Source organism: Chrysochloris asiatica, unplaced genomic scaffold (genome assembly GCF_000296735.1).
Source record: "Chrysochloris asiatica unplaced genomic scaffold, ChrAsi1.0 scaffold00022, whole genome shotgun sequence".
Classification (NCBI taxonomy): Eukaryota; Metazoa; Chordata; class Mammalia; order Afrosoricida; family Chrysochloridae; genus Chrysochloris; species Chrysochloris asiatica.
Genome location: NW_006408540.1, coordinates 9,066,775 through 9,081,832, shown reverse-complemented (window position 1 = coordinate 9,081,832; position 15,058 = coordinate 9,066,775).

Genomic DNA, 15,058 nt, shown 5'->3' with positions numbered 1-15,058 from the left:
TGTTAAGTGCCATGGAGTCAGTTCTTGTATAGGGTTTCCAAGGAGTGGCTGATGAGTCTGAACTGCTGATCTTGTAGTTCAAATCGACCTTTTGGTCCAGTGTTTTACCCCACCATGCCACACCAGGACTCCACTCACTAATTCCTATGATATTGATCCTTATGTGTTACATTTATTTTTGTCATAAAACATTCTTAGATTCATATTTAATACATTCCACATTCCAATTATTAATAGATGTATGCAACTATTTCTTCTCATATTGAGGCATGCCCCATCAGCTACTGAAGATCCTCAAAGCTTTTTTTCCATGCACATCATTAAGGTTAAATCTACTTTGAGAAGGCAGCTCTTCCCTAGTGTTATTTTGAGTGTCTTTCAACCTGAGAGCCTCATTTTCCTGAACTATATCAGGGAATGTTCTGCTGCTATCCATAAAATTCATAGTAGCCAGTCATTCAGAAGTGCCTGGCTCTTCTTCCTAATCTCTCTTAATATGGAAGCGCTGCCACAATTTGTCCACCATGGATGACCCTGTATTTAAAATACCAGCAGTTTCACTTGCAGCATTACAGTAACATACATTCCAATACAGTATGAAAAACTGGTAAACATTTATTTAGGGGCAGCATACACCTAAGCTTTTACTGATAAATCTGGCCATTACTATAAATGTATAATTCATACATGCCACTGTACAAACAACTATAATGCAGTTGTTGTTGTTGTTAAGTGCCGTCAAGTCAATTCCTATCCATAGCGACCCTATAGAGGGTTTCCAAGGAGCAGCTGGTGAGCTTGAACCACCGACCTTGCAGTTCAAACGACTTTGCAGTCTGACACATTAGCCCACAGCGCCACATAATGCAGTGGGCAAAGTTAAGTAGGACCTGAGATTGTATTGTAATTATTATGAAGTTATTAAATGTAGTACTCCATACCACCTAAGTGGACACAGAAAGTTAAAACCTTGGCATTTCTTAAAAACTGTTCATCTATGCATCATTTATTCCTCTAGGAACACCAGCCTCACTCCTCAACCCTGTTATAAGAAACGATATTACTCAGCCTTGCGTTCTCATCACTTTGTGGCACCGATATCCTTGCTACATCCACCGGCATGAAAAGATAAGTAACACAGTTAGTGCTGATCCCATCTGCCTGTGCAATTTATTTCCACATAGTCTACATTTCATGACTATTTTTAAAATCTAAGCTTTTAAAATGTTTATTCTATAATCAGCCATATCTCAGAACACTTCCTTCAACTTGCTGCTTTTTATCTTTCGTTTCCATTCTTTTCCATCTTTACACTTTATTAATATTCACTAAAGGTTCTTTAAAAACCATGCTAGCATTCATTATCATAAAAATATTTTCTTCTTACGTTTTATCAGAGTCTCTCAATCTTGTAATTATACATACTCCTCACTTAGCACCTAATTTATTAGCCGACCTTTCACATTTCCATCAATAGTAAAAACTACTATCCAAGTATTTTGCACACTAATGTCATATGCCTGGTGGTAACAAATGCTGAGGTGAAAGACAATGGTGGTAACACTAGCTATCATGGTTAAAGGAGTTCTGGTAGTATAGTGGTTATGAGTCAGACTGCTAACCTCAAGGTCAACAGTTCATCGAAACTACCAGCCTCAGGAGAAAGATGAGGTTTTCTCCTTATATATTGGCATTGTAGGTGGAATTATTCCTTGTTGTATGAGCTCTTTTGTACATTTTAGCATGTTTAGCAGCATTTTTGGCTTCTAGCCCACTAATTGCCTTTAGCTACCTTCTGCCATTTGTGAAAATAAAAAATGTCTCTAACACTGCCATATGTATCCCTACAGCAAACTTGGAATTAACTCTGGTAAATTGTTATTTTTTTAATTTTCTTTTAATATAGGTAAGAGTCCTGATATTGCAATGTAGTATAAGCAATTGACTGCAAGGTCATTTGAACTACAAGGTTGGCAGTTCAAACTCACTAGCTGTTCTTCAAAAACTCTTTACAGGTTGATATGGATCGGAACTGACTAGACAGCACACAGCAACAAGAGTATAGCTAAATAATTATAATCAGAATTCTCTCACACAACAGGAGGTCATTGTTTACATTCTGATACTAGTAATTTTATTGGTAGAATATGTTGTTGTTCCTTAGCGCTCTTTTAGTCTGTTATAACTCACAGTGATCCTGTATAGAATTTCCAAGGAGTGACAGGTAGGTTTGAACCACAAACCTTGTTATTAGCAGTGTAGGGCTTATACAACAGCACCACACTAGGACTCATTGATAGAATATAGATAAAAAAGTCATTTAAAATAAATTATTGGACAGAAAATACTGCACAATCATGACAGACTTGTGAGATCTAAGTACATTATCTTCAAAAGTCAGGTTCAATCTTTCTAAATGCTAGCTTTTCTTTTAGGTATGTTTTATGATACTAATTAGTAGCATTTGAAGTTATATTCTATCTATATAAGGGTATGTCCAAATTGCAATATGAAGATTACCATTTCATCGTATATGTAGTTGTTTCACTACACAGTTATAACCCGTTCTTCTCTCTCTCTGTCCTTTGCTCTGTCTCTGTCTGTCTCTCTCGCTCACACACCCACACATACAGCTCATGCTGGTTTATTGGCAAACCAATTTGATCATTTGAACAGTAGAAATCACTGGAACAGGTCATGACTGATACATTACTTTTAGTTGCTTTGACCAAACTTGCAGGGATTCGGTTGACTGAGTAGAAGCCATTACTGTTGCTAAGAAAGGCGAATGAGTTTCAGAAGACTTTATTTAACCCCAGAATGAAGCATCTCAGAAGTAAAAGGGATGTTAGTGATTATTTAATCCAAATAGTTTCAGTGTTAGATTCCCTTAGAGATAGTTTGTCAGCATTAACTTAAATATAACATGTAGAATAGTTAAGGTGTTGTATCAATTTGGCTGAGCCAAGGTTCTCAGTGGTTCAGCAGTTGAAAGTGTAGTTATCACCTCCATGATGAACTCTTGTATGACACAATTACCCCCATGATGTGATTTGATGTGATCAGTCCCAATTCAATGTAATTATCCTGTGAGTTGTAATCCCTAATCTATGATGTTAATGAGGCCAGATGAAACCTACAGAAGACGGTTATATCATGAGTTTGAGTTTGCTATGAAATAGAATTAACTCAGAGGCACCTGTTTTTATTTTTAATTTTTTATCACTGTCATAGGTTGCAAGTCCAGAGATCTTTTATTCTTTAACCTTAAAGCATTCTTGATACTCATTGACTATTATTTTTCATAACTGACTGTTTTAACAGTGCGTTCTACTGTTATAAATGCATGAAGACAGCAAAACTTTCTCTTATGTTCCCATCTTGAAAATACTACAGAGTGCTTTTCATTTACTATTTTACTTTAAAAGGTCAGTACATAAAAATCATGGATTTGTCTTATCCTCGACCTTCTTTGTAAACTCAAACTAAATAAGACAAACATTTCCTCTTAAAGCATTTTTAGACCTACTTGAACATAGTATTGACAAATAAAAAGGTCCATGCATATATTTTGAGATTATTCAGCATTTCTGTGTCTAGTGAAAATGTATACCTTTGAAAATAATATTCTGCCAATTTTGGCATCTACTCATTAACTACTGATGACTTTCACACTTTTTCAGTAGAAAGTAATCACTAGTTACAAATTAATTTGAATTAGTTCACTCAAAATCTGTCTTATTGACAGATGTATTCAACTAAAAGAGATAAATATTTTTATTGTTGTTGCTAAGTGCTATTGAGTTGTTTCCAACTCATAACAACTTTGTATAGGTTTTTTGAGGAGTGGCTGGTGAGTTTGAACTGCCAATCTTGCAGTAAACTGACCTTGTGGTCCAGTGCCTATCCTACAGCACCACATCACATTTTCCCTTAAGATTCTTAAACTCACTATTATAAATTTTCCTGGAAAAAAAAAACAAACACAACATCAACAACAAACGCCAATAATTTTGGAGATGTTTTCAGGTGAGTATCTATATGGTATCTCAAATGCTAAAAAAGTATTTCTAGAAGACAAAAGATGTTTTTCAGTTTTGTTTTTTGTTTTCTGAATCATTTGCCTTTTCTTTTTCTTCCCCCTACCTCTAGCTTTATGGTAGACTCCAGGTATGGCACTGTAGGATGAGTACTGGACTCCTAACTTAAGATAGGCAGTTCAAATCCACCAGATGCTTCTTGGAGCCTTATGCATGGTCAACTAAGATTCAAAACCTACTTGATGGTATTTAACAACAAGAACATGGTCTCTACTACAAAAATGGAAGAATGCACCATGCTCCTGGATAGGAAGTCTTAACATTGTGAAAATGTCAATACTGCCCAAAGCAATTTACACATATAATGCAATCCCAATCCAGATTCCAACAATATTCTTCAAAGAAATGGAAAAAAACAATTACAAACTTTATATAGAACGGAAAGAGACGCAGGATAAGCAAAGCACTGCTTAAGAAGAAGAATAAGGTTGGAAACCTCTCACTCCCCAACTTCAAAATTTACTGCATGGTTACAGTGGTCAAAACAGCTTGGTAAAACTAATGTTCTCACATGTAAACTATCACATAATTTACAATAAAACATTGGGGGAAAAAAAACCCAAACAGCTTGATACTGGTACAATGAAAGATACATAGGTCAATGGAACAGAGTCAAGAATCCGGAAATTAATCCATCTACATACAGCTAACTGATTTTTGACAAAACACTGAAATATATCGCACGGGGAAGTGATAGTCTCTTCAACAGATGGTGCTAGCAGAACTGGAAAGCGATATGCAAAAGATTGAAACAATACCTTCACCTCACACCTTGTACAAAAATCAACAAAACATAGATTAAAGACCTAAATGCAAAAATAGGGACAAATGTGAGGGCACTAATTCAGGAAATACACAGACTACCAAACATTTTGAAAACTACACAAACAAAAGTAGACAAAATAGAGGATTGGCATACTAAAAATTAAAAACTTATGTGCATCAAAAGACTTCATCAGAAGAGTAAAAAGGGAACCCACAGAATGGGAAAAATATTTTGCAAGGACACATCAGACAAGGGACTTATTTCTAAAATATATAGGAAATTACAACACTTCTACAAGAAAAACAAAACAAAACAAGTAACTCAATTAAAAAATGGGCACAGGACATGAAGAGACACTTCACCAAGGAGGAGATCCAGGCAGCCAACAAACATATGAAGAAATGTTCATGATCATTAGCCATTAGAGATGCAAATCAAAACAATAATGAATTATCATTTCACACCTGCAATAACAGCAAAGATCAAAAAAGAAGAAGACAATAAATGCTGGCAGGGATATGGAGAGACTGGGACACTCCTACATTACTGGTGGGATTGCAAATTGGTCCAACCTCTCTGGAAAGCAATATGGCACTTCCTCAGAAGGTTGGAAATAGAAATGCCCTATGATCCAGCAATTCCTCTACTTGATATTTACCCACAAGAAATACGAGCTATAACACAAGTAGTTACATGCACACCAATGTTAATAGCAGCACTATTTACAACAGCAAAAACATGGAGACAGCCAAAGTGTCCATCAACTGAAGACTGGATAAACAAACCGTGGTACATACACACAATGGAATATTATACTACCTTGAAGAATAACAAGGAAGCTGTAAGCCACTGCATAGTATGGATGAACCTTCAGGATATTATGCTGAGTGAAATAAGTCAGTCACAAAAGGAAAAATACTGCATAGGACCACTACTGTAAAAGACTAAGAAAAAGAACCTATACTAAAAGTGGGGGATTCTTTGCTGTTTGCTGGGATGTGGGGTGTGGGGTGAGGGGAAGGAGGGGAGGGTGGAGCACAGGGCAGGGATTAGACACAGGATAATTTGGGTGCTGGGAAGTGAGGAAATATACAAAAAGGGTGAAGGGAAGAACAAAGCAGATGGGAGAACAATTAGGCAGGTCTGCATGAGCTAAGTGGGACAGAGGTAAAGAATGATGTATGCACAACCTTGGAACAACAGGGCTTTGGGATACAGGGATTAGGCCATGGTTGAATTGGGCAAAAGGGGGAAAATAATGTTAAGATGCTTGGTTGTCTTTTGAATCTTGGTTTCCTTTGCTTACCATTATAAAATAGACACTGGAAGGGAGAGAAAGGAATAGCTAGAAATATCACCATAGAAAGCTTGGAAGTCCATCTTCTGCCTATAACGGATTGGAATATCTAAAACAGGGTTACAATGTGCCCAGTGAAGGAGGCTTCCTGTGGAGCCTCTGCATTACATAAGACTATAGGTAGAATCCTGAACAGTATCCAGAATCTTCGGAGGTGGGAAATTTCCACTTGAAAGGACTGGCTGACCAGCCTGGAGCGGCTAGAAGAACAGAAGATACTTCTTGAAAGAAAGACTGACAGGAAAAATACAAAACAATATAGGCAGACTGACTGATTACTACAAGAACAAGCAAGTTACTCACCCAGGAGACATCAAGGCAAGTGGTCAGGTCTCCTCAGAGCAAACCCCCTTCCAAGACTAAGACTCAATAGGAATACATGCTCTGAATAATGACCACACTTATCACCAATAAGGGGAAGTGAGGGAAAAACAGCAATGAAGCTGCGAGCTAAGCCCTAAAACATTCAATAGACTCCTGTGAACCTGGAGGGAGACCTGGTTGGCCAGCAGTCTGGCAAGACCTAGGGACTCTTTGGCCCAGAGTCAGTGACATAGCCACAGAGGACTAGAGTGGAGAGTGAAGCATCCAGCTGATAAGAAGAGAGGGCAAATTCACAAGAACACCCACACTTGCGGATAATACACACTTGACTTTGCTTCAATGACTGAGTGATCTGAGCTCAACTAGAAGAAGAAAGAAGAGGAAAAAAAAGAGTAATCTGATACAATTTAATGAAATTGACCTACATCTATGGATGCAGTAACTCAAAAGAGGGAAGAAATCTTTACAGCAAGGATCATTCCCACCCCCTCTATGCACAGAGTAGAGAGGAATGGGCCACTTGGACATTAGCTACCCAAAGTGGGGTGGGGGTACAAAGGCAAGAAGTGACTGGCTTACAAGCATTCAAAAGGGAGCCTAGATCCAGAGGGGGTGGAGGAAGATAGAATCTCTACTAAGTAGTATCCAATCTGTCTATTCTGGGCTGATGAAAGGAAATGCAGATAGGTCTCTTGTGATACAATAGAGAATAATTGTTATCAGGACTGATTGTGAGGGTTGGAAACGTAAAGGTAGACATTTTGTAGCAAGGAGGGGAGTGATTAACTTTGCAGTCTAGGAGCAGAGGTCCCTGGGACCATGAAGGGAGAAGAGCGGAGCACGGGACTCTACCCAGAGAAGCAGTGATGCCAGAGATGGAGGCAGAGACAATGGCATGGAGAGATGGAGCAGCTAGGGATTTTAGACCCAGTAAGGGAGAGGGGCTGTGTGCTGATGACGGGGGCAGGCTTGCAAGGTATACCCTTTGGTTGTTTGATGATACATGGAGGGGATTGTAACCATGTCAATGAAACGATATACGATAGGATGAATGTAACATTAATGTTCTCGCATGTAAACTATCATATAATTCACAATAAAACATTTTAAAAAATCGTCTCTGTTACAATATTTAATAGAAGTTTTGATAATGAACATCTATTTTTTTTTGTTTATCTTAAAAGGTGCCGGTATATCAACATTATTTGATACCACATAATGTCGGGGTTTTCCCTCGACATAGTTGTCACGAGTGTTTGGTTCACGAGGAGGGGAGATCCAGTGGCGATAGGGATAGCGAAGAATACACAGACAAACAGAAGAAGGGAGACAATGAGGCACCCCAAAGCCAGGGTGGATACATCACTGGTGGGCAGGCTTGGGACTACAGGCATCACGGCCTCTGCAAGCAGCAACTCACTGCCCTGCAATCTTTACTGCATGCCTTCCAACCCGTAATGCACACCTGGGGAGGCCCGGGCCTCTGCTTTATTTAGGGGAGGAGTTTCACACCAAGCTGGGAGGGACTTAGGCAAGGTACAGCTAACATCAGTACTTTTCCAGACATTCAGGTATTTACATCATACTTCACTGGTTCGAATCCCAGGCCAGCAACTTGGATTCTCAGGCCCAATTAACATATCTAAAGCCCCTGAGGTCAGTTGGGGGAAGGTGAGAGTTCTGCAGGAGACACCCAGGTGAATGGGCTGCACCTGGAAAAGGGATTAGGGAGGATGGGTTCTTTGTCTATAGAACAAAGAACTGAGAAGTAGCTAAAATATTTTTAGTTAATCCTTTTGGAGAAAGGCTTGACCTTGCAACCTTTAGTCTTAGGCTTTAGGAAAATATCACATTTATCTGTGGATTCTCAAAGGCTCCGTGTATTAATTTAATATATAAAATGAAAGCAATTTGCCATAAACTGCCAGTGGCCTCATTTATTACACTCAGGCCTATAGGGCCTCGAACCTCTGACCAGTCTTACATGGTCCGCAACAACATAACATTTTTCATACACTTTTCAGTTAACAGAAAGTCATTTCCATTGTTAATACGTGGATGCTGAAATTTATCTAACTTTTTTAGTCTTGTTGATTGTGTAAGTTTTCTTTTTTCTGTTAATGTAATTTTTAATGCATTCAATAACAATTTCTTGAATAAGCTAAACTTTGACATCATATGTTATTCTACTTATGTAGTTTACAAAACTATTTTACATAACTAAAAACAAAGCATTTTGTTCATATCTCTCATGAAGATAGATGTAAAATTCTAACTGATGTAGTCATGAATTAAATTCAGTTTTGTAAAATACTGACATTGGATGTATTAGTCTAGTTCTTTGATAAAATCTGGAAAATTTTTTTATGGGTTTAAGGCTATTTTTCTTTAAAAATATATAAGAAATATTTTGGGAAGTTGAGTGACCCTAGGATTTTCTTGTGATTTTAAGTAACAAATTCATTTCTAAAGTTATAAAACTGTTCAGAAATTTAAAAGTTTCTTTTTGTTTGGGCTTTGTATTTTATAGAGTTTGTCTAAATAGTCAACTGTATTGGAAAAATGTATTTTAATGTACAGAGTATTTAAGGATAGTTTAGTCCTCTTTTGTTTATTTATTTATTTTTAGATCAGACATTACTTTAAGAGTTTATCAGTATAAAGAATCTATTAGTCTTATCATTTTTCTTGATTATATTTTTCTTCTTATTGTGTTAATTTCTTCTTATATATATATATATTTTTCTTTTTATGCTTCTTAATTTGGTTAACATTCTTTAAGAAATATTTTTAGCTGAAAGCTAAAAGCAGATTTACTAAAAATATTACATTGTAGATAAATCAGGTTTCTATCTCATTAAGGGAAGGATAATTCATAAAACAATATATAATTTAACATCTGTTCATATATTTTGAAATTCATAAAACAGTATATACCTATTTATATTTTTATTATATATAAGATAGTATATAATAATAACTTGTGTTCACATCACAAAAACCACCATTACTATATTATTGTATGATACTATTTGGTGTTCACTTCAGAAAAACCACCACCAAATTGCAACAAGCACAATGGTTATTAGAAAGTATTTTATCATATATGTCATTTAAACAAACATGTGAGATGAAAGTATTGTTTTCATTCCATGTGAGAAAGATTAAAAATATCATTATACATATGTCTTATAAGTGTCTGTGGATCTTATATTACTCATTTAAAGTTTTAAGACAGATGCAATGCTTAACAATCTTTGTAGGAAAAAGCCAAATATCTGGGTGAAATTTGAGAAACCAAGATTTACGTCACAAATGTATTACTCATGTCTCATTTTAGTGAAAATAAAATTGCAAGTTGAAACAAGAATTATAGCTTGTACATAATTCTTTATTGAGCATTTGTTGAGATAACATGAAAACAGCACAAATATTTCTAGTGCAAATAAATGTTTTTAATAGAATACTAGTGGTGTGCTTGATCGCTGAAAGTGAAGAGGACTTGAAATATTTACTTATGAAGATTAAAGAGCACAGCCTTCGATATGGATTGCATCTCAATGTCAAGAAAACAAAAATCCTCACCACTGGACCAATAAACAACATTCTTATCAATGGAGAAAGGATTGAAGTTGTCAAGGACTTCATTCTTCTTGGATCAACTATCAACACTCGCGGAAGTAGCAGTCAAGAGATCAGACGACGTATTGCACTGGGCAAATCTGCTGCACAGGAACTTTTTAACGTATTGAAGAGCAGAGATGTCAGCTTGAGGTGCGCCTGACCCAGGCCATTGTGTTTTCAATAGCCTCATATGGATGCGAAAGCTGGACAGTGAATAAAGAGGATCGTAGAAGAATTGATGCCTTTGAGTTGTGGTGTTGGAGGAGAATACTGAGGGTGCCATGGACTGCCAAAAGAACCAATAGATCTGTTTTGGAAGAAGTGCAGCCAGAGTGCTCCTTGGAGGCCAGGATGGCTAAGCTTCGTCTCTCCTACTTTGGACATGTAGTCCGGAGGAAACAATCCTTGGAGAAGGATGTCATGCTGGGTAGGGTGGAGGGTCAGAGAAAAAGAGGAAGACCTCCAACGAGATGGATCGGCCAGGTGGCATCATTGATGGACTCGGGGGTGGCAGCGGTGGTGAGGTTGGCCCAGGATCGAACATTGTTTCGTTCTGCTGTGCATGGAGTCGCTATGAGTCGGTTCCGACTCGATGGCACCTGACAACAACAACAACAAGTGGTGTGCCATGGATTTGGGTCCAACTCAGTGGCTGGTGAGTTTGAACGCCAACTTGGTGTTCAAATCAGCTTTACAATCCAGTGCATTAACCCACAGTGCCACGCCAGGACTCCTTTAAATTGAATGGCAGCATACCAATAAAATCTCCCTAGTCCTTGAATTAAAAATTCCCCACCCCTGATAGGAAAGAAAGATAAACTTTTCTCTGTATAAGAGGCACTCTACTACTGTTAATCCTTATTTTTTTTTATGTATATAATGTAATGACAGATTTTAATTAAATATATATATATTTAGTGATATATAAATGTTGTTGTTGTGAAGTGCTGTCGAGTTGGTTCCGACCCATAGCAACCCTGTATAAGGTTTCTGAGGAGCAGCTGGTGAGCTTGAACTGTCGACCTTGCAATTCAAAAGGCTTTGCAGCCTGACGCATTAACCCACAGCATCACATCAGGATTGTATATATTTAGGCAGGACATAAAATCAAAGTAACATTCTTAAATATTACTTTAGGGAAAAAAGTAATAATCCTTCTCATAAGATGATAGTAACACCGTATATGATAATTAAGAAATTTATTAAAATTGCATTATGGTTATTAATAGATATAACTCATGAGATTTATGTGTGGCCTGTTTTACTGATCTAGTGCTGCTGTAACAAATCCCACAAATAGGTTTCTTTAAAGAATAGTATCTTATTTTCTCACAATCAGGGTAGAAGTCCTGAGTCAGTGCTCTGGCTCTGTTGTTTAAGTGTTTTGGAGTTGGTTTAAACTCATAGCGAGCCTGCATAGGGTTCTGAGGAGCAACTGGTGGGTGTGAACTGCCAACCTTGAGATTCAAATCAACTTTTCGATTTGGGGTGTATCCTACAGCGCCACCCTGTCGCTAGCAGATGGTTTTCTCTCTGTTGGGGCTGGGAAAATACCTTTCTTTCAGCTTCTGAAGCTTCAGAGTTCCTCATTTCTTGGCTACCTTCAGGTGGTACCTATTCCCCTGCCCCACACCTTGCCCATATGTACTTACTTCTGTGTTTAATCGACTCCTTTTATAAATCAGAGTGATAACATTTAAGACACAACTGCACTGATATGAACTCAGAAAGTTAATAAAAACATTATCACAAAGGACATTATATTCACAGTAATAGGTATTAAGATTGCAACAGATGTTTTGAAAAGACCCAATACAATTCTGTATATGACATATGTTTTCTAATATATTTTATATAACACTGAAAGACTTATTCTGATTTTGGTTAAAAATCGTATAGTAAGAATGACACTAGAGAGAGGATTTAATAAAAAGAAAAGGCTTATCTTTAAAATAAATGAGCAGAAACTATAAAAGTCCTGGTGTAGCTCTGTGGGTCAATGTACTGAACTGCAAAGTTTGTTTGAACCACAAGGTTAGTTCACCAGCTACTCCTTGGAATACCTACCTATACAGGGACACTACAGGTCAGATCCAATTCGATGACACTTAACAACAACTGTAAAAATAAGGCAAAGAAACTAGTTGCTAGACTGGTGTGAATTATCCAGCAATATTCTCTTCACTGGTGCAATGATTCTGACAGAGGGTAAGTTTCTCACATTATCTTAGTGTCCTTGTGTTGTTAGTGATGTCAAGTCAGTTCTGACTCATAATAATCCTGTATATGGTATCCTAGGAGTTGATGGTGAGTATGAACCACCGACCTTGTAGTTAGCTTGCTACAGCACCACATCAATGTTTTTGTTAAGTGCCATCAAGTCTCTCACGACTTATAGTGACCGTATGTAGAGTTGCTGAGATGTGGATGCTGAGCTTGAACCATGGACCTTGTGGTTTAAACTGACCTTGCAGTTCAGCACATTAATCTACAGCACCACACCATGACTCCCCTTATATCAACAATCAGAAAATTTAAAATACAGATAGTAGTCTTCAGTAACTATTAATTCACTAATATTAGTTTGAAATAATATATGTATTGTTTATTCTGCACACAGCTACTTAATTTTGTTTCTTTATAACAATTCTTGTATTGCTGCCTCACATCGTTATAATCTTAAGATGCGTCACTACTGTATCATGCTAACTTTCTACATTAAATATTGATTTACTTTGCTAGTGCTTCCCTAACAAAACATCACAAAATGGGTGGTTTTCAACATCAGAAATTGATTGTGTTCTAGAAGCTAGAAGTTCACATCAGGGTCTGAACTGTACCAATTCTTTCTCTGTGATTGTTGAAATCCTTGTCATCCCTTTGCTATTCACAGATACACCCGAATTCCTTGCCATGTGGTGTTTCCTCCTATGTGTCTTTCTCTATGTCTCATTCAAGTTTATGTGACACCAATAAAAATACATTAGATTTAGGGCCCAGCCCACTACAATAGGACCACAAAAGAAAAATACCATTTCCAAACAGGATCACATTCATAACTAGGATTCTAACATATTTGGCAGGGTATAATTCAGTTTATAAAATACTTCCTAAAATGGATATAGAAATCTGTTGTAAAATATTAGTCCAGAATTCAATACTAAGTTTGCCTCTTTATCTTTTTTATTGTAGTTAAATTTCTAAGACTCTGAGACAACTCTTCACCATTTCAAATTTTTTTTTTTTTTTGGTCTTCTGAACTGTAAAATGAGTTCTAGAACTAATTGTAGAAACTCTTTTCTAGGGTTGTGTTAGGAACCAAATACGAGAGTGTTATAACAATTTCTGTAGAGCTCAACAACTGTTAGATTTTTTTTTATGGTCTACCTTAAATATTTTTGCGTATTCCAACTCATTTAATTGTATATACTATATCATATAGCCCATTAGGAGTCCTTGGATGGTGCTGCAGGATAATGCATTGGACTGCAAGGTTGATTTGAACCATAGGGTTGGCAGTTCAAACTTACCAGTCACTCCTTGTAACTGACTCCACAGCACTTAACAACAACAACAATAACAACAGCACATTAATAAACAAATATTGTTCAATAAAGGTTTCTCATAAAAAAGAGCCTTGGTGGTACAACTGGAGCCCACCAGAGGCTTTGACAGAGAACAGACTTGGTGATCGTTTCCCATAACCCAGTGGGCAGTCCTACACCATCATGGTGGTGGCTGTGTGCCATGGAGTCGGTTCCGACTCATAGCCACCCTGTACAGAGTTTCCGAGGCTGTAAATCTTCACGGGAGCAGAACGCCTCATCTTTCTCTCACGGAACAGCTGGTCGTTTCGAACAGCTGATCTTGTAGTTCGCAGCCCGATTCGTAACCACTACGCTACCAGAGCTCCTTTACACCATCGTATAGGGTCATTATTAACCAGCGTCAACTGCACAGCACACAACAATACCAACATTGGTTAAAAGTACCAGTTCTAGAATGAAACTTCACGGGTTGGAATCCAGATTCTATCAGTTTCTTACACTCTGACTTTAGCAAAACTGCCTAGTCTCTCACATAATCTAGAGTTACTGTGATGATTAAATTACTTAATTACTTACAAAAATTTTAAAACAGTACCTTGGATATAGTGTAATGCACAATAAATACAAATACTTAATGTTGTTATCATTAAAATACCAGAATAGTCATAATTAGTGTAATAACTTCAGCTTCATCACAAATCTATTACTTGAAATTTGGTAGAATTAAAAAACCCAAGCTTTATATTGTTGTTGTTAGATGCATTTGAGTCAATTCCAACTCAGTGACTTAATATGACAGAGTTGAATGTCCCACCAGATTTTCTAGGCTGTAAATCTTTATGGGTGCAGAACTCCATGAATTTTCTCCTACAGGGTTACTAGTTGATTTGAACCTCCAGCCTCGTAGTTAGCAGAGAACTTAATTGCTTATTTGCACCATCAGGCATTCTATAAATCTCCATAATTATTCTAAATGAGAGATATGGGTGAAGGGAGCAAAAAAATATCTGGTCCCTTACTTCATAAATATTCTATGGTTCACTATCTATACTTCATTATATATTATGGCAACTTGGCAGTAGATGCTTGACACACTGTTATATCTGCAATCAATAATGGAATATGCCATACTGAAATTTTTACTAAAGCAGGTAAAATTAGCAAAGTTTGTGAATGATTTATAAAAGTAAATTATCCCTATTATAAAGTCAACCTCACTCACCTTCATAGTAATGTAGTTAAAACAAATGAAATCCAATATGAATTTGTCCCCATTTCTGATGCAAATTTATGGATGCAAATATAAAATGTGAATTCCAAGATTCTTCCCAGACTGTAA